Here is a 21,342-nt window from a genome sequence, read left to right on the forward strand (position 1 = left end):
AAAAAAAAAAACTATATTTGAATTCGGCGAATACTAATAAATATACAGTTACGTACGAAAAAGATTAAATGCAATTCATAAAATTTGTTTATCATTTAAAGTAATGTCAAAATATAAAACAAAACTACTTTTATGTACTTGCAAAATTTACTTCAGATTGGCGAATTTGGCGTAAAAAATCATACTTTTAATTCACGGTTAAAAACATAACACATTTATAACATAAACTTCTTTAATGGATAGAAACAGATTTATACTTCTTATAAAATAACTTTAAAATCAATACTCAATTAAAAACTCACCTGAATTAATATATAACAAATTAGATTCGCTGCTTTTTCACATAAACTTTGCCGCCATATTGTTTTGACTTGTGCTATCCCATAATCCCATGCGGTTGCTGCCACCTGATTGGTTGAATTGTGAAGTTGAATCAACTTTTTCGAGGAGATCTGAAAGAGTTGAACAATAGTTGATCCAACTCGGATAAGTATAGCACACCTATGTTTTCGGACGAAGTTGGACAGAAAGTTGAAGTTGAGGTTGAGTTGAAGGTTGAGTTGGACGAATTTCTTTAAGTGTGATATGGCCTTTAGACACTAATAGAAAAATCAATTCAATATTAAGCTATAATATCAGTACTCTGAACCATAATAATGAGCTAATTCCCTGTATATCTTATCGTGGGTATGCAATTGAACTATATTTTAAGTTGAACCATATTATCATGTAATCAAGCTAAAAAAATAATTTGACTGATAATATTTTTTTTTATTTCCAATGAGCTGCACAATCGGTCTTGCCGATGAGCAAACCTAGTGCGTTCTCCAGAGGTTGTATCCACTCTTTTAGGACCACCACAATGGGTGAGATATCGTTGGTCATGTTGATTTGGACGTCTAGTTTCTGCCACACTAGATGGCAGCACCGAGACTCTATTTTGGATGCTAAAGTGCACTAGATAATATAAATAATAGGGATCTTTATCCCTATTATAAGACAAATTATAAGTGCAACCTGATAATTTATGTGATAATAAGGATCATAAAGATTGCAGCGAATTCGAAAGTTGTTAAGATTAACCTCCTTCCAAAAATCTCCTTCCTCACAATTATAAGGTTCAGCAATTCAGAGTAAATAAGAATACACATTCACAAAATTCTAGGAATTTCTATTTAAAGTAATGATTTCAGAATTTTGATATCATTTTTCATTCTCCAAAATCTTTATTTTCCTTCAAACTTTCTTTATCTTTAATTTTCTTTACTTATAATTCTTTTTTTTCTTCTATTTGTTCTGGAAGAGACAATGGAATTTCTTCTAAGAAAAACATCTTTTATCTTTAAGACTATTGAATAATGGAAGAGGAGTGATGGTGACTGAAGAAATTTATTCAGGCTGGTAGCAATTTAAATGCATTTTAATCTATCGTATTTAAAGATCTACTGAATTTGAAATGGGATATTTTCCACCTCTTTGCTTCAACCAAGCGTTTGACTGGAGCCGAAAGTGGCAATATATATAGCTGAAAAATTGGAAGTAGATGCTTGAAATGTTTTTTTTTTCTACTGAAGTATCTAAGTAGTTTACCTTTTTAACAAAAATAACTGGAACTAGTATATTAACAAATCAAAAGATTTATGTCTTATTTGCATTTTATTTTTATGTATGTTTTTTTTAAATCAAAGAACTACAAGAAGAATAAAAAACCATTAATAGTTAAATACATGTATACTACAAACAACTTTAATTAAATTGATAGCTTAACTATCCAAGACTATAAATCTAAAAACTAACAAAGATTAATATTAAAATAAAGTAAAACTTTAGAATTAACTAACGAAGAGGTTTCAGTAAATAAATGATTTTCTCAAATAAAAATCTTTCAAATTAGTGGCACTATTTGAACCGATACTATTAGTCAGATTGTCAGGAATTTTTAATGTAAAGATTTTAAACTGTCTTTTATGAGCTAGAAAGACATGAAGAATAGTGCTAAGAAAGGGAAGAGGCTCGGCCAACAACTCTTACAAGAGAGAAAGCTATTCGCACTGGTTACCATAAACAAGATATCTGATTGTTTAGTAGCCCGAACGTTCTGACATTTTTCTTATTTTCCCCCTCTGAGCAGTTTAGTAGTCCAGGCGTTGTGACACATTTCTCATGTTCTCTTCACTGCGCGGTTTATGTTCATTACGTCGGACTACTCAATTTAACCTTGTTGAGGCTTTCTCTATTCTAGGATATGTTATTAGATCTAGTTATTGGATTTTTTTTAGGTTTCTGTCTTGCTTTCTCGATAGAAAAGGTTTTGCTTTTATGACTTCCAGAGCTGGTACCCCCTGAAGACGTTGGCTTTGGTTGTCATATTTATCCATTTTTTTCATATTTTCATCGTTTGTTTCAATTCCTTTTGGATTCACTGCTGTTTAGCTCGTTTTTCCATTGGAAGTATTATTATTTTTAATTGCTTTTAAATTTTCGAATTCTTTTCTTAATATGTAATAAATGCGAAGTAATTTTAGTTGTTAACAATTTAAAACAATAACCTTATATTGCAGTTTGAATTGAATAATAGTTTGAATTGATAACGGTTTTAATCTCTCTTGAGACATTTATATTTAAAATAAAACAAAAGTTAATGGTTTTCGCCTGGAAATAACTGATCGCTTTTTGTTATTTCTTTTATCAGATGGCAGAACCCAACATTTTAAAGTTTCATTTCTTTTGTTAACTCAGAACCAGTGTTTTGAGCTTTACATGGCCACCAATATCTCCGAATCTTACGCATGCAATTTCTTTTTTAAGGGATACGTGCAAGACACTAATGCCAAAAATTCTACAAGAAATTAACGAAACATCATTATTAGAATAATGTTGGACTGTAAAATAGTTGGAATTAGCTTCATTTCAGACTGGATGCTTGTCATGCAACAAAGAATTCAATCAATGAACATTTGTAACTGTTAAAGCATCTTTTGAATTTTATGGATTATTTATCCTAAAAAGTATAAGAGTTTCGAGAATACAAATATTCAAATTCTGGTAACATATTAGGCTCCTATTATATTATATATATAATAAGTGGACCAAAATTATTTTTCAAAGTTGGTGGTCCATGTAAACCGGTTGAGAACAGCTTGTGCATTATAACCGTAAGGACTAAGTCTTGTTCAAATCATATTATTCTAAAGTTTAGTCGTGCATCTTAAGAATCTCGAAAAATAATTATTCAGCCATGTCGAGGAGTTTGAGATCTTCTTACGCGAAACATTTCGAAAGTTTTATAAGCGTTGCGTAACATTACATTTTTAATACTTCAATGAACACATAAAATGTTTCTCTAAATTACAAAGCATTAATTATTTATTATGCATACTGTTTGATAGCTTATGCATTGTGCCTATGCTTCAGATTCCAAATATGTTTTACATTTTTATACTAATAAATTTTATCAGTATTGATAGGAACATGAGAACTTTTTAAGTGTAACATTTCAACAGATTCATACACATTGCGCAACATTACATGTTTTGTAATTCATATTTACTATTTAAGCACACCAAACATTTTCCAAAACAAATACAAAATATTGAATATTTATTTTGCATGAGAGAAAAGTATTAAATATTTATTATGCACATTGTCTTATAGTTCGTGCTCTGTCTCTATAGAACAACAAGTGGTATCACAGTTTCATATCTTTATTGGAAGATGTCTGATTATTTACATGCAACATTCCAAAGCATTTATATATGTTAGGTAACATTAAATGTTTTATTATTCATATTTACTATTTAAACGCACCAAACATTTTCCAAACCAAATGCAAAATGTTGAATATTTATTATGCATGAGAGCAAAATATTAAATATTTATTATACACATTGTCTTATAGTTCGTACTCTGTCTCTATAGAACAACAAGTGGTATCACAGTTTCATATTAAGGATTCATATCTTTATTAGATGTCTGATTATTTACATGCTACATTCCAAAAGATTTATATATGTTAAGTAACATTAAATGTTTCATAACTCATATTTACTATTTAAACGCACCAAACATTTTCAAAAAAAAAAAATTTTGAATATTTATTATACATGAGTGCAAAACATTCAATATTTATTTCACATATTGTTTTATAGTTCGTACTCTGTGTCTATAGAGCGACAAGTGATTTCACCATTTCGCATTAAGAATTGATATCTTTATTAGAACTTGTCTGACTACTTACACGTAACATTCAAAAAGATTTATATACGTTATGTAATATTAAATGTTTTATAATTCATATTTATTCCCACGAACGCACAAAACATTTCACAAAATCTTATTTTTTCCAAAACATCTCTGTAAATTTAATCAAGTGTGAAGTAAACACACAGGTGCTTTTTCGGGAATTCTATTTTTTTTCCTGGAATGTCTAGAGTTTATCTTCAGTAATCCCAAAGAAAATGAAAGGAATGCTTCCTTCAAGAAAATCTTAGCTTTTGAATTATCCTAAGCCGCTTAGCAGCGAACGACTCTTGAGTCCAAAATGATCCTGGAATATCTATTTTCTGAAGATCTCCAAGAATTTGAACAAAAAAAATAAAATATTTTATTCTTTTTTTTCTTCTATTTTGTCCTTCACTATGATCTTTTGAGCCATAAAAGAGGAAATAGAATTCTATCTATTTCAAATTTTCGATTGCAAGGTAAAAAAAAAGAAATTAAATCGAATTCATTTTTAAATAAAGATTAGCTGCTATGCAGGTTTGTATTTACAATATTTGGAAGCATGATACTTTAAACATCTGTATACATGCGTATAAAATAATATAATTAAAAAGAGTATAATGGTATGAAAAAACTGAAATTTAAAAGATATATAGAAAATAGTCTGAACTGTTCAGCTTATTCTGCATTTTATATTGTCTTTTTTTACTGTAAGTAAATTCAGATTTCTTTTAATGTCGCATAAGATGGCCAACCTAAATTAATTTGAAATTTTGATACAATAGATACATTGAATGAGTTTGAATTGATTAAAATTTTTTTCCCGCTTTGACAGTGACGCACGCTTTTTTTCGAGTTGTATTTTTTTAAGCATGGCATTACCAATTTTCTCATGTTATTAAGTAGGAAAATAGTGTTTTGGGGAAACATTTTTTAAACTTACCTATGAGAAAAATTGATGCAGTGAATTTATCTGGAATGTTTATAAATTGTCTGTAAATAAGTTTATATTTACAACATTTCTAGAAATAATTCTTCTTCTCTAAATATATATATATATATATATATATANAAATCCATTCCAATTATTCATATATATATATATAAATAACGTATAATCTAATTATCGGATTTTCATCTCAGGACTCAATCTTGATGACTCGAACCTCAAATATGCTAATTAAAGAGTGCAGACAATATTTTAAGTTACGAAATCAGAAACAATAACTTACTTTCTCTGAATAAATATACCTTTTTTCGATGGATTTGGATTTTTGACACAGAATATGGTGGGTAGCCACAATCTGGGAAATATGCACTGCATTTTTGCACTGAATTATTTTTGGATAAACAAATTTTATAATTGCGCGTAAAAAAATTTCAAATCTCTTAAAATGTTCTCGAGATGTAATGAAATACGCAAAAAGTGATATTAATATTAAGAGGTCTGAATTTTGGAGCATTCTCCAGACCAAACTATTGAGACCATAGATCCCAGACTGCGGCTACCCCTTATATTTTGGGGGTCAGAAATCGAAACCCGTTGTTTATTTAGAGAATGCACGTTTTTGTGCGTAATTTCGTAACTTAAAAAATCGTCTGCACTTATTAATTAGCATATTTGAAATCACTTCTCTCTTAGATTAAAAGTTATTCGGGGTTATACATTTTTATGAAGCACTGGATATTGGATATTTTTGGTTCTATACACAAGAATCTTCCTCAGTAACAAAGGCGAAAGTAAAGTAAGAAAAAAGATAACTTTTTTACTAAAAAAAGGAGATATGACAAATAGAGAAAGAGAAACATTCTTGAACAAGATATTAAAAGAGGGAACAAAAGAAACATTTGTGAAGGTGGAAAAGGTGCTGTGGAAACTCCAGGGCACAAAAAGTAGGAATTAAATCCGAATATCTTTCCAAACATTAGGAAAAACTATTATTCTGGAAAGATCGTTAACTACTAGAAATATCATATTGCAAGAATTTTTCAAGACTTTCAATAGATGAAGAGAAGGAATATCTTTCTGAAGTCAAAGTCAATAGATGAAGAGAAGTGTTGAATCATTTTAACAGAGGAAAACTGAAACCTATGATTCTAATAATCTTTAAAATTGTGAACATTGTAATATATAGCCAATCCATTTTAGCTAGACAGTAGTTGAATGAAAGTGCTTTATTTACGAAAAAGTAAAATAATATTATTTTCTGAAAAGAAGTTGATGCTAATTTCAATTTTTTAATAAGTGGAGATGAATTATAATTAAATAAGACCTCTGTTTGATCAACACTCTAAAATATTTTACCTTTAGGTTATGGTTAGTGACTGGCAAAAAGGGACTGCAGACATTGACCATAAAAATAAATGTATGCCTGCAAATCTATCACGACCCTGAAAAATCAGATTTGACCGTAATGTTATTCAGTAAAATATATAACCACTGACCTTAAATTGACTTAACGCATCTAAAAGCTCAGGTTTCGACGTTAATTGAGTTATAGACAATTTGTTAATCGGATAAAGGCGAACAATGAATTTAGGCTAAATAATGCACTACTGTTATCAGTTGAGGAATCTTAGAGTTGTGTTCATCTGAGTTCGAGATAGATGTTGGCACAGGCCGGATTCGAATTTGGGAGTTTTGTGTTTGATGTTGTAACCTCCATGGAAAAGCCTGTTCACCCTTTCACTATTGCAAACACTTCATTTAACAAACTTAGCATAATAATCGTGTAAATTAACGACCAACTTTATCAATTTTGAAGTCCATTACAAATATGAGCACTGAGTTTTTTTTCTTAAAGAAGGGAACTCGATGTATATATCAACGGTCACCTTTACTAATTATGTGAATTTCGTTACAATTACGGGTACTAGATTTTTATATTGACCATAAGTTGACCGTATAAATTAATGGTTGACTTTTCGAATTTCACTGAAATTTCTTACAGTTTAGGGGGTAGTTCTTATTTGCTAAATGGAAGATAATACGAAAAATTTATTTGAAAAAAAAAAGATCCAACGATTCAATTGCCCAAAATCCATTCCAATTATTCAAAACAAAACTGTCATTATACTAAATTACACTCTATCATTATACCAAAAACACATTATTTTTAAAATTTAAAGTTTTGAAATCTTAATAAATAATTGCTGAATATTACAAAAATAAACGTTCTAAGTTTAAAATTAATTTATCAATTTTTTTATATTCTTTATTTATTATGAAAGGCAAAATAAATATTTGAGTTGCTTTTAACATCGCATATATTTGTTTATTTTTGCACGTGAAGGAAATTTTAGAAAATCTTTTTCTTTTTTGGAAAAAGGAAAGTTCTTTAAAAGCACTAATTAGCCTATCCATGTGTTTTTATTTTCGATTCAGCTTTGATATTGTTAAATAATGTAGTTGTTGAAAGTAAATTATGCATGAAATTTAAATTTTTTTCCATTTAGATTCATTCAAGTGATGCAAGATTTAATGTATCTAAATATTTAATAATGCTTTTATCTCCAGTGGATATTTTTGTTTTTCTCCTTTAAAAGCTTCTACTTTTATTGTTGAAAACATTCTGTTGAACCATTCTGTTTTTTGGCATCGTGTTTATATTTCTCAAATATTTTATTTTGTTGTTAGAATAACACTTGAGTTTAAATAAATGTAGGTTTAAAGAGAAATAAAATTTCCATGAAAGAACTATCGAAGAACAAATTTTGAAATTATTTTTTTAAGAATATTATAGTTTTGATTTATTCATGTATTAACTAAACATAATGATGCTAGTAGTTCGAAAGTAAAATTTTCGTTTTTTAATTGATGGAGTGGGTGGGGAACGGTTGAAACTTATTGAAAAGTGATTTTTTTTTAAAATCAAAAACACATACTTTTGTCATTATTTTTTTTAATTGTTAGTTGTACAGTGTAATAGTAAATAACCAATAAGGAAATAGACTATTAATTAGACATAATAATAAATTTTAAATTATTTACTTCTAATATCGCAATACAATTGGTGAAAAAGATCCAAAATATAATATTTGTTTCTTTTTTAAATTTAGTTGTGAAATATAAAATAAAATGTTAATCAATTAGTATCCAATCAAAAGTACGAAATTGATTTAATTGATTGGAACTAGCAAATATTAAGAAAATAACTGGAAAATCACTAAAAGCAGCTAAAACTAAATCTGCCTTTTGCAAACAATTTAAATAAAATGTTAGAAACCAAAAACAAGCAAACACGAAATTCTGAAAATATGTATATTAGCAAAAACAGCACTTCATCAGGGGACATACTGTCTGCTAACAGTTAGTGTGCAGTCTAGTTTCAAACCTTAATGCGAAGAAGATTAGTTCAAAGTTTTAATGTATCGTAAAGATATATTTAAAAATAGAGGAAAGAATAGAAGAAATTAGTTTTGAGATAAAGTTGAACCTCACAGAACTTGCTCTATTGATCTATGGATAATTAGTTTTTTAATTCTTATAAATTCTGTTCCAACTGAAAAAACAAAATTCAAGTCGATCATAGAGGCAACACTGATTTCTTTCACTTAGTGTAAAACTCTGTAAATAGATGATTTATATATAATTTCCATAGAAAAGATGCTTAGCTACTTTAAATAAAAAAATGTAAATATGATTTTCTATACAATAACATCAACGTTTTTAAAGATTATGTCTTATATTTGATAATGCATTCACATTCTTAAAAAGAGTGATTCAAGATTTCTTACTTGAGGGTAAAGATTATTCTTTTCACTTACGCTTTCAAAAAAATATTTTTTATCATGCGTCACAGACAATAAAAAAAATCTGTTAAATTTACAGAAAAAAAACTGTCAGCTTGTGTGCCAGTATAAAACCGTTTATTTCACTGAAAAATTCTGTCTGTTTTGTCGGATGTCTGGTTTTTAAGAAGATAAGTATTTCTATTAAAGAAAAATTCTGTTACTTTAAGAGTTGTAGAAATTCAGTTATTGTAACAAAAAAAATCTATCTTAAAATAACTATGTCAGCATTGTGGTCGGTGCGGGCTGAGAGCATAAATTGTATGACAAGTCAACGCCTAGATTCCAAACCGGGTAATTTCAAACGGGATAGGCCCACTGTCATCCAGAGATGGTAGCGGTTCTGCTTGGTTATGGAAAAGAAATGAAAAAAACTATTTTTATCTTCTTTGTCTCTATTATTTCTTAGTCTTATTAAAGTCTATATGGTGTTATGAACAAATAATGACCCATAATATCTCAGTCAGAAAGAGAAAAAAATATTTACATTCATGAGACCCACATTTGCATGTAGAAGGTAAAACCTAAGTTAAGTTATACTAAGTTTAATTACGTTTAATACGTGATGTTAAATCACGTTTATTTAACTGAAACTTCTTAAATTTGTTTGATCATATTTATGAGATTACTTTCTTCTAAACTAAATATTTATAAGTAGAAATAGCATTTTCTTCTATTATTAAAAGCAAAGGTTTCGCGAGGTTAATTTGGTTATATAGTTAATGATACTTTAATAATAATAATAATAATAGTTAATATAGTTAATAACATGAAGAAGGTAAAACCTAACTGAATAAAGCTATATGAAGAAGGTAAATAAGAAGGTTTATTTTCACCTAAGTTACATATTTCTAAGTAAAAATCGCTTTTTTTTTTTTATATAATTTAAAATCCGAAATCCGTTTCACTATGCAAAAACCCGTTTCACTATGAAAAACCCTTTTCACTATGTAAATATAGTTCGCAGATGATATGAAACCACATTCTCTCTTCAAAACGTATATCAAATTATGAATATTTTTGAATTGACTTAAAATAATCTATTTTCGAATAAACTGAGGGCATATATTTTAAGGTTGAATAAATTCATAACTAATGATATTTATACCTCTTTCGTCACAGCGCAAATGACTGTAATATCATGAGATGGCTACACACGCTCTATAGTACCATAAAGCGAGTGTACATTGTAATTTAAAGATCATAGTGTGGAATCACCCGCTGCTAAGTTTATTGCGAAGGATGCACTTTAATGTTTATACATAGACGAAAATTGCATGCAAAGCTAACGTGATTTCAAAGTAGCATATATTTTGGGGAAGGATCTGAGGATATGTGTGTTTAATCTATCCAGCATGTTTGTATTAATTTTAGTTCAAAGAGTTGAAAGCTGTTAATTTTTTCATTTAAACTGTTAAAGTCCTGAAGATAATTTTTTTAATGAATTCCTTAAGATATTCGACATCTTTTTTTTTAAAAAAAAGAAGAAAAAAGACTTTGTGACAAATTTTATGTTAGGAACGTAAATGTCCTAAAATTAGAAATTTATAATAAAGTTAAAAAATTTATAAAAATAATGGCACATTTCAGTTTAAAAATTACAAGTTCTTCATTCACAGCACTACAGCAAATTGTATTGCATAAATTTCAAAATATTTTTTTTTCTGGATTAATAATGTTACTACCCGTGTTTTAAACTGAAATCTTTAAAAAAATGCAAAAAAACGTCAATGAAATAGAACTAAATGCGTAGTTTGATATCGAAATTTTTAACAAAAATTCTAAATATTCTTACTTAAAGCTTGATAAAAATAGCAAACTTAAACTTTGACATTAACTTTTAGATCAAAATATTGCTAACATTATACAAAATCTATACTCAAAATTTCAAAGAATTCTATGTTGAACTATTTCTGTAATGTATATTAGCTTAAAGAAATTTTCTCAAAATCAACGTTTTTCAGAAAATGCATTTAAAACGCAAGGAAAATTTGTAATGTAAGAAAATTCTGAGAGTAAAAAAACTAACAAGTCAAAAATTAATTTCTAAAAGCGAATTTTATTTTTGTATTAAAAACATAATTTATTCAAACATATAAAGGCTCAAATACTCAAAGTGAAATAAAAACTATTCGTTCTCGTTAGCTTACGTCTGGTTTCAGTTTCGTCTGTCAGGATGCGACAAAACAACTGTAATTTTATTTGTAAAAATCGGAGATAAAATTTTTTAAGGAGTTTTGGAGAGCTATTGAACTAAATTTTAACTATGGATAATTAAAAACAAGAAAACAAAATTTGTCAAAATTGTTGATTTTTACCCAGAAGGCTACCTTAATGAAATAGGCACTTTACACAGCAATTTTGAATTTCCGTTTAATAATCACTTCCCTTAAAACTACTCAATAACCTCCTGATACTCCTGATTATAACCTCCTGATCTCTTGATAGCTTTAAAAATGGCAAAATAAAGGTTGGAAATATGTTCTCTCCTAAGAAATGTGGATTTTAGAAGAAAGGGAACTCATAACTGGAATAAAATATTATTCTTTTTATAAAAAGGTCACTTAATTTGATAGCATTAGCGTTTTCAGCTGTTTTGAAATATTACTTAATAGTGATAAATACCATTGATTAATACTATTTGAAAAGTGACTACATAAAAATAATATTACTTAAAAGTTATTTAAATTTTTCACTATCAACTTTGTGTTATCTATTTCAAATCACTTTTGTTTATTCTCATTCACTTCTGGCAAGTCTTGAATATGAGCGCCTATAACAGAGAGCTTAAAACAAGCCGACTGTTAATTCAAATTTGTAATTTTTTGAAGCGAATGAAGCTTTTAATCAATAATTACACACTATTAAATAAACAGAATTTTTTCTCGACGGATTTGGTGACCTTCAAAATACCGGGAGAGGTATTTAAGCTTTGTTTCTCAACTTAATTTTTCAATTTTTCGTTGGCAACTTCACTTTATCTATTTCAAATCACTATTGTTTCTTCTCTTTCACGACTGTCAAGTCTTGAAAATTGGCGCCCATGTTTGAGCGCTTGAAACGTGTCGACTGTTACTTGTATTTTGCATAATTTGGAAGGGAATGAAGTTTTTTTAATCAAGTAAATAAAATTATTCGCTTATAAGGATATGCTTTGAGGCATAAATATTTCTGGATGAATAATATAAATATTTGAATATAAATGTGTGAATAATATAAATGGTCGGTAGGGCGCTGGGCTCATGTCCGAGAGTTCGTGGATTCGAACCCCGCCGGCCGAAGACTCCCCGTGTAGTAAAGTGACTGATGCACGTTAAATCTGTCGAGTCGCGGAAGTCCTCCCTGTTCCCATAACAAATCAATACCTCTGGGGGCACTGGATTAGAGATCGATCGTTCTCTGATTGAGGTCAAAATTACGATCTGTGGATGAATGAATGGATGTATGAATGGGTCCGCCCTATAAACGGGTTTGACGTATGGTGTGTCGGAAGTCGAATTCTTGGCCATAGATGGCGCCACTGGAAAACAAGAATTATCGCACCCCCTCTGCTTAAACAGGCATATGTCAACAACAATGATATAAATATTTCTGGAGTGTAAAAGGGACTTTTTTTTTCTGTTTGGGTTATGGATGCAATTCGATATTAATTTAAAGCCACAAATACAGGACATATTTAACTAGTGAAAACTTATGTAATTTTGTTTTTTTTCCTAATAAAATAAAAATAAATGTTTGTGTTGAAGGATATTGGAATAAGAAAGTGAGGGGGATATTTTCATTGAGCAGGAAATTCCTGAGCAAACAGAAATCGTGAGATTTTCGCAGCTGTACAATTACGCTTCTTTTGTTTTGTTGCGACACGATATTACAGCTTTAGCTTCATGATTTAATTTCTCAATGTCGGGGAATTATCTTTTAATTAATATTTCCTTCATAAAAGTAAATTTGAGTTTTCCATTTTTTCTTCTTTTCTAGTTACTTTTTTGAACAATTTAAATCAAAATATAGAATTTTAATTAGATTAATATTTTAGGTACAAAAGTAATAAAAGCAAGGAATTAAAGAAATAAATTATTAATAAAAAAACAAAAATAGAGTAAAAAAAAATCGGAAAAAGTTTATCATGATTCGAATTTCTTTTGAATGAAAAACTTTAATTATATTGCAGCATTTTTTTATAAATTTTTCTTCATTTTAGAGTGACGAAAACTTAAAAAAAATATTAGTTTGCTGGTAAATTACTTTCAAGATTGTAATTACACAGAAAAAAGAGCTATGGTAAAAATCACTACTATAGGGAAAATCTGTAATGTTTCTCGCTTTATGCGAACACCAAAAATCTTGGTAATTTTGCACTTTGGTAAAATTAACAATGACATTTAGTCTTAATAGATACGATAAAATTTAGTAATTTTATTATGACACCTTAGAGTATGGCATAAAAATCGTTTATTCGGTTAAATTTATTTTTCAGTTTCCTATTTTTTATTAAATATTTGGTAATAAGAACTATAGTTTTAAAAACTAGTAGTACGGTAAATCGTTTCCACATGAACGAAAAATTTCCAAATTTATGGTTTAAATACCATATATTTTGGTTTTATTTACCGGATTTTTTATTATAGAGAATTGTCATTACTATAAAGTAGGCAAATTTATCAGGATTTTTTTCTCCGTGTAGGATAAAAGAAGTTTATATTGTCTATTATATTGCATCTAAATATCTTGTATGGAAAGGTTAAATATGTTAAGACGGAACAGAGCAATAACTAGTAAGAAAATCACGTTATTTATGCATGTTTTCGGGAATAGTTAAATATCAATGATTTTTTTTCTTTAAGTTAGAACATATAACTTTTTATAGTTATAACATTTTACTTTTTCTAAAAGTTATATCATATAACCTGCAACATTTACTCCTCTCGAAATAAATGATATCTGAAATTGTTTAAATACCAGTTTTTTCTCTTTTTTTCGTTATATTTTCAAGCCTGTTTCGTATCTTTGTAAAGGGATAAAATTATTTTTTTCTAATTTTTTTTTCTAGGAAAGAATATGACTTCTTAAAGATTTGCATAACTGCGTTTCTTTTCCAATGATCATGAACAGTCAAATTCGATCAATTTAATGTCGCGGCCATCTCACAAGTTGTTATTCGCTGGTTTACACTAAATTTTATTTTATAACCGTCGTTGAGCAGTCGACCCCTTTCTTGGGTTTACGACCACTAATGTTCATTTCCGTAGCCTTGCAATTTTGAACCCATTCCAGAAGATACCCGTTTACCATTCTGATCCGTCCCATAACTGATCCGTTTATCACTGAGAATATTTTACCCCGGCACTATGCTCGGTGCAAGTTGGATGCGAAATTCGTATTGACCAATCATCACTGTGATTCGAATCCGACCTTCGACCGAATCCGACCGTTCACCTTATTGGAAGGCGACACGGCTCTGGTTTGCATTAATTAATGATTTTATTGCGTCTTCATCTGCTTAAATTGGTGTATTGCATCTTCGTGCATCTTAGTCGAAATTTTGTGAACTAGTTTTCGCATAGTCGTATTGCCAATATATCTTCTCCATCGATACCGGATGATTTTTTTTCTTGTTTGAACTGTTTTTTTTTATCTTTTTGATTATAAGAAAGTAAAATATGCCAAAATTTTTGGTGTTCTCTTCCCATATTTGAAAGAGCACCAACCAAACCCTGCTGTGTAGAATCAATCTAGTTTTTCCGAAGCAAGTCTTGCTATATCAGCTATCATATATAATAATTATCATATATAATAATTATCATATATAATATTATAAACTCAAGTGTGAGGTTGACTAAGAAAAATAAGTAAAATTAAGTCCTTTATTAGGAAAGAACGAAAATAGTTGTCGAATAACCCAATGTATACATGATAATCTATTTTTAATCTACCTTTTGTCATTTTTCTTAACTTCAAAAATCTAATAATATTTCGTAAAATATTGTTATTAAACAAGCATTTAACTTGACCTTCACCTTTTTATTGATTCAATGATAACGAAATAACATTAGAGGAGAAGGTGTAAAAATGGGCACAGGTGTAAATATGGGCACCCCTCCCTAGTAGCTATGGGAGGTACTGAAGACTGGCGGCAAGGACTGTATATGGCGCCAGTTGCTAATATAAGATTGTACAGAGCAGTTGAAACCATNCTTAACGTATGGGGAGAGTTGTTATCGACAATGTCAACCTTCATCTATGAAAAGGTACCCCATCATAAAGTCGAGTTAACATGCCTTATATAATAGTGAATTGTAGTTGTAATTTTGTAGTAGTAGATACGCTACAGTACTCCCCCACCAGAATTATATCTATGATAGAATTCGATGAACGGATACCACTAGTTGATTCATTGCTGTTTTTAATGATAAGCCGGGAGAGCTGTATTAAGATTACCGTACTTTTGAGTGCTGATTGTGAGAGCTGTATTAAATTCACGGTTGCTAACTGTGTTGCCATTAGCAGTCGAGTGTATGCAAGCTAACGTTGAGTGGGATCAATACGAGACTGAGTAGCAACAGTGCGAGGAGGTGAATAATGCAATCACAAGTAGCAAGTCAGCTGTTCAATGTGTCCATCGAAGTAGGCGTGTTCAGATCGAAGTGGACGTTACTGCCAAGGTAGGCGTGCTCACATCACGTCCGAAGGTTACCAATGTGGGGAGAGGAGTTATCGACAATGTCAACCTGCAATTACGAAAAGGTACTCCATCATAGAATCGAGTTAGTATGTCTTATATACTAGTGAATTGTAGTTGTAATTTTGTAGTGGTAGATATGCTACAGTGAAGATTTGCATAACTACGTTTCTTTTCAAATGATCATGAACGCTCAAATTCGATAGATTTAATGTCGTAACGATCTCACAAGTTGTTACTCGCTGGTTCACATTAAATTTTAATTTATAACCGTCGTCAAACAGTCAACCCTTTTTTGGGGGGGGGGGGGTTTACGACTACTAATGTTCAACTCCGTAGCCTTGCAATTTTGAACCCAATCCAGAAGACATCCGTTTACCCTTCTGATCCGTTCCATAACTGATCCGTTTACCACTGAGGATATTTTAAGCCGACACTATGCTCGGTGCAAGCCGGATGCGAAATTCGTATTGACCAATCATCACTGGGATTTGAATCCGGTTCACCTTATTGGAAGGCGAACGCTCTATCCACGCCGGCCAGGTGGCCGAGCGGTTAGCGCGCCTGACTGCGAAGCCAATGGTTGCGGGTTCGAATCCCGCTCTGGGCATGGATGTTTCTCTCTATGTGTTGTCCTCTGTTGTGCGTGATGTGTGAATGTGGCCCACCCTATGAACGGGTTTGTGGCAGTGTGGCGTGGGTAATGTTGCTCGCGTCCGTGACTCTGGGTTCACAGGTGCCCACTGGGTAACGTGAAATGAGTATCTTCTCACACGTTCGTGTTTGGGGGACACAGCGTTCCCCCAAATGGGAGGCACTGAATAAAGTTCAGTGCCTGCCATTTGGGGGGAAAAAAACGCTCCATCCACTGAACCATCACGGTTCTGGGTTGCATTAATTAATAATTTTACTGTGTCTTCATCTGCTTAAATTGTATCTTCGTGCATCTTAGTCGAAATTTTGTGAACTAGTTTTCGCATAGTCGTATTGCCAATATATCTTCTCCATCGACACCGGATGATTTTGTTTCTTGTTTGAACTGTTTTTTTTTTTTTTTTTACCTTTTCGATTATAAAAAAAGTAAAATACGCCAAAATTTCTGCTAGTCTCTTCCCATATTTGAAAGAGCACCAACCAAGGCCTACTATGAAGAATCAATCTAACTTTTCTCAAGAAAGCCTTGCTATATCAGGGGCAGTCAAAATATATAATAATTATGCAACTCAAGTGTGAGGTTGACAAAGAAAAATAAGTAAAATTGAGTCCTTTGCTAGGAAAGAACGAAAATAGCTTTCGAATAACCCAATATATACATGATAATCTATTTTTAATCTACCTTTTGTCATTTTTCTTAACTTCAAAAATCTAATAATATTTCATGAAATATTGTTATTAAACAAGCATTTAACTTGAACTTCACCTTTTTATTGATTCAATGATAACGAAATAACATTACTAAAGTTTTTAATATTTACATGAAGCATTAAAGCCGAGAAAGTAACTTTAAACAGCTGTAGAAACAGAAATGACTTATTGCTTTTACGGAAATGAAATCATTCTTCTACAACTTTTAACAGGAAATCATTCTTCTACAATCTTTAGCATGATTTTTCGAATATCTGTTGCCAAGAAAAGTTTTAAAAAAAACACAGACTAAATACCTTACAGTCGAAGCAGAGCAATAATTTTAAACTGTATGGTTCATCCTGCAGTGAAGAATTATCTGAGCTTTAGAACGGACAAATAAATCAAACTAGTAAATAATAAATTCGTAATATATAAATTCGTGAAAAAAAGTGCTTTCGGCAAAACACTGAAATAGAGATCTATCGACAAAGACTACTCACTTCTGCCTAGCTTAATAGTATGAAATTGCAGCAGCTGATAGGGTGAATTTCGGAAGAGATCACATTTGGTGAGAATGCTCTCTCTGGTTATTTCAGTTCACGCTTTTAAGAGTGCTATATGTTGAGCCACCTCAGCTAGATTTGGCATGAGGCATTTTCAGCGGCAGTCATTGGTCGATTTTCTAGCGTTGCCATTTGGGGAGTTGGATTGAGGCTTTTTTTTGTCGCCGTGTACGAGAAATACATATATATAGATATTTCAAAAGTTATTAAACTTTTTTTAAAAATCACCAATTTGACGGCATTTTTCCAACAAAAAAATAGTTTTCAAAGTCCCTGCCCTACAATCAGTTTTTGCAAATTTCTATGAGGCTACATAATGCAGCATTGGAATAAGTTTTTAAATATTGAAAAAATAGACCACAAACGCTTTTCATTTTCACAAAACTGTGGCGTTTCCCCAAATTGACTTTTTTCGCCAATTTTGGAATTAGTCTAGAGGGATCTGGCTTATGATGGTATAAATTGACCTAACAGTCGTGAGTAACTGTTGAAAACTCATAGTAGTTATGAAAGTAGCATATTATACTTCTCCAAAAAGCATCATTTCATATAATTCGAAAAACAGCCTTAAGTAATACGGAAAAACTTATGATACTGCACAAATTACAAACCACTCGGAATTGAGATAAAATTTAAAAAAAATTATAATAATATTTTCAAGTAATTAATGCTAGATTAAGAAAATTACATGCAAATAATAACTTCTAATATTACATAATCATAAGAAGGCAAACTCTCAAGCGAATTATTTATATAGGAAGCTTGCGACTAATTTGTTTATTTAAATTCGTATGAGAAAATTACGAATTTGAACAGTAAAATATTTTTTTACTTGTAATTCAATAATTCAGTAAAATGTTCTTTCTAAGCTATTCGCTTCGTAAAATAAACCACACTTTAATTAAAAAAAATTATTCTGCATTTTATAATAGGTTTTGTTCATTTATTTTACAATATCCACTAGTAATTCATTTTTTTCAGGTAAGCGTTTAATACTTTATCCGATGTTATACTTGCGTGCATTTTCAAAACCATTTACTAACAAAACTCATTCAGTGAGATTTTTCGAATGGCGTGATTTTACCAGTTGGAAAATATATCTCGCCGAAAGTTATTTTTGGCGTGACAAGCTTACATGTTCACGGTTAGATCCTAACTCCATGTTACGCACATTTACCAATGTGTGAAACTCAATTTTGTTTTACACGGATATTAAACAGCATTTTTTTCAACAATAGTCTTCAAATGTATTTGTGAAAAAGATTTTTTAAAAAAAACTTGTGGATACCTTTAGAAGCAACATTGGCCATAACTCTATAGTTCAGTTTTAATTCCATGAAAAAAATTATTTAGAAAAATAACAAATAAAAATAACTATACTGCTACTTAAACACTAGAATTATCTACCCTAATACAAGGATACACTATTAAAAAAATTGCAAAAGATATTAATAAAACCATATTAGTTATTTAATAATTAGCTTAATGAAGAAAAGTTTAGAAATCAAAATATGATTATACAATCTAAACGTAAAACCAATGCATTAAAAATAATACATTTAATCATGCTATTATTTTTTTTTCATAAGTTTACAATTTTAAACTGTTTTAATTTAATGTTAAGGAGAAGAAAAAGTCGTTGAATTCTTCTTTTCTATCTTGAGAAAAATATGTTAAAATTAGCAGTCACATTAAACATAACCCTCATACTTCTCTAATTTGTATTATAGAAGTAGTTTAAGAAGCTCTATTTTTTTAAAAAAAGAAACTGTAATTCAAAGATGTCATATGCTAAATCTTTACAAAGTTAATATTTCCAATATAAAGCACGTTAAATCGGCTTTAACATGTATAAATTTGAGACCTATTGCTAATTCGTAATTTGAAATCCAAAATCAAATTTTACCAAAATGTCTTACTAGTATTACCAAAACTTTTTATAACTTCTTACGAGTACTATATATGTGTCAGGGTCGTGTAAAGTGATACAGACCCTGACACATGCCTACGCGGTGCGCTCGCGTGGTCTAATCGTCGGGTAGGCGATGAATCGATAGTGACCGGATGATGTTTTCTTGATCCATTTAATAAATGTCTGATTCTGCGTAACTGACATCATGTTTTAATCTTTAACAGTGAATACTCTTTCATTTAGAAATGTTTGAAGTGTCACAAGGACGCTGTTAAATACACGTAATACAGACGAAGTAAATAATTAAAAAATTTTTGTATCTGCGAAAGCTTTTTCTGTATATATATATTTAACTTTACCATCCATTCTTATCAAAACTTTTTATATTTAAAAAAAATAAAAGCGAAAAATGTATAATTGTTTTCTTTTTGAAAGAAATGTGTTTTTTTTAATAAAAATAGACCTTTTCAAATCATTCTATAATTTACAAATTACCCTTTTGTCACTGAATGAAATGAATCATTTTAAAACAGAGGTTAGATAAAAAAATGTTGGCCAGCAATATTCATTAGTTATAAAGCATCTGAAATATCATTTTAAAATTATATTTTAAAGAATATAAATATTGAATTCTACATTAGACCTTAATGAGGAAAATGTCCGAACTATGTTAAACAAACGATTTTAATTTTTATTAAAAATTTCGATTGTTGTAGATTAAAACAAGAAAAGTCAAACGATATTTTAGATAACAGATTATGATCAAACGATATTTTAGATAACAGATTATTAACAAACGATATTTTAGATAACAGATTATTAACAAAGGATTTAAATTTTTATTAAAAATTTCGATTGTTGTAGATTAAAACAAGAAAAGTCAAACTATATATTAGATAACAGATTATTAACAAACGATATTTTAGATAACAGATTATTAACAATCGATATTTTAGATAACAGATTATTAACAAAAGATATTTTAGATAACAGATTATTAACAAACGATATGTTTGATAACAGATTATTAACAAACGATATTTTTAGAACTGACGAAACCTGAAACACAATTATTTTTTTTCCAGTAAGAAGTGGAATTATACATTATAAGGACAATAGCCTTAAGTACAACGAAAATTTAGAAGCATTTTAATATCAGATTTAATTGAGCTCTTCCATTGGAATGCATCTAATAAACAAAACATCTAGACAATAAAATAATAGCGGTTACACGATTAAAGAAATAAACCGCTCCTCCGTCGTGCGTTCCATATCTTTGTTAGAACAGGTGATGAAGAAGGACGCTGTTTGAAGGTATTCTAAAAGCCTAATATGGTTGAAAGATATGCATAAATGACACAGGCAACATTTATCATAAACGTGCCACTTTTGCGTCAGGCGCATCCAAAACTTTTCTTTTCAAAATGGATACTTCCTCGCAAAAATGTGTCAACGATAACATATCGTTTTAGAATTGTTGTCATATTTGTTTGTTATAATATTGACAGGACTTTTTTTATATAGCTGGATAAAAAGGGAATTGAATGGCAATACTTCGCATCTCCAGGTAATGCAGTTTTGTTATTACAGTTCTAGTCATGTTTCATCTAACTAATAAATCTGCTTTCAAAACAGCAATATTTAAAAAATTTTTTTTTAATGAACTTCACATTTTAAGCACATGCAGTTTTATCATTGTATATAAAGAGTATGGGCGAATTAACATTCAGTTCCAAATTACAATTTGTGTTTCAACCATTGAATAATGAACACAATTGAAATAATGACAACAGTTGAAATAATGCAATTTTTTAAATGCATATCACCTT

General features: G+C 29.8%; 1 protein-coding gene across 2 annotated transcripts in view; it reads left to right on the forward strand.

Moving 5' to 3' along the window:
- LOC107440852 (adenosine receptor A3-like) overlaps nucleotides 1–21,342 on the forward strand; it is a 273,931-nt gene that overhangs the window by 44,665 nt on the left and 207,924 nt on the right. The window contains exon 1 of one of the 2 annotated variants that reach the window (XM_016053919.4): nucleotides 20,813–21,080. The exons of the other annotated variant lie outside the window; for it this stretch is intronic. The gene's annotated coding sequence lies outside the window, so the exon portion shown is untranslated. Of the gene's footprint in view, nucleotides 1–20,812; nucleotides 21,081–21,342 lie in introns of those variants that run through there. 2 annotated transcript variants of the gene reach the window in all.

This window comes from Parasteatoda tepidariorum, chromosome 3 (assembly GCF_043381705.1).
Source record: "Parasteatoda tepidariorum isolate YZ-2023 chromosome 3, CAS_Ptep_4.0, whole genome shotgun sequence".
Classification (NCBI taxonomy): domain Eukaryota; kingdom Metazoa; phylum Arthropoda; class Arachnida; order Araneae; family Theridiidae; genus Parasteatoda; species Parasteatoda tepidariorum.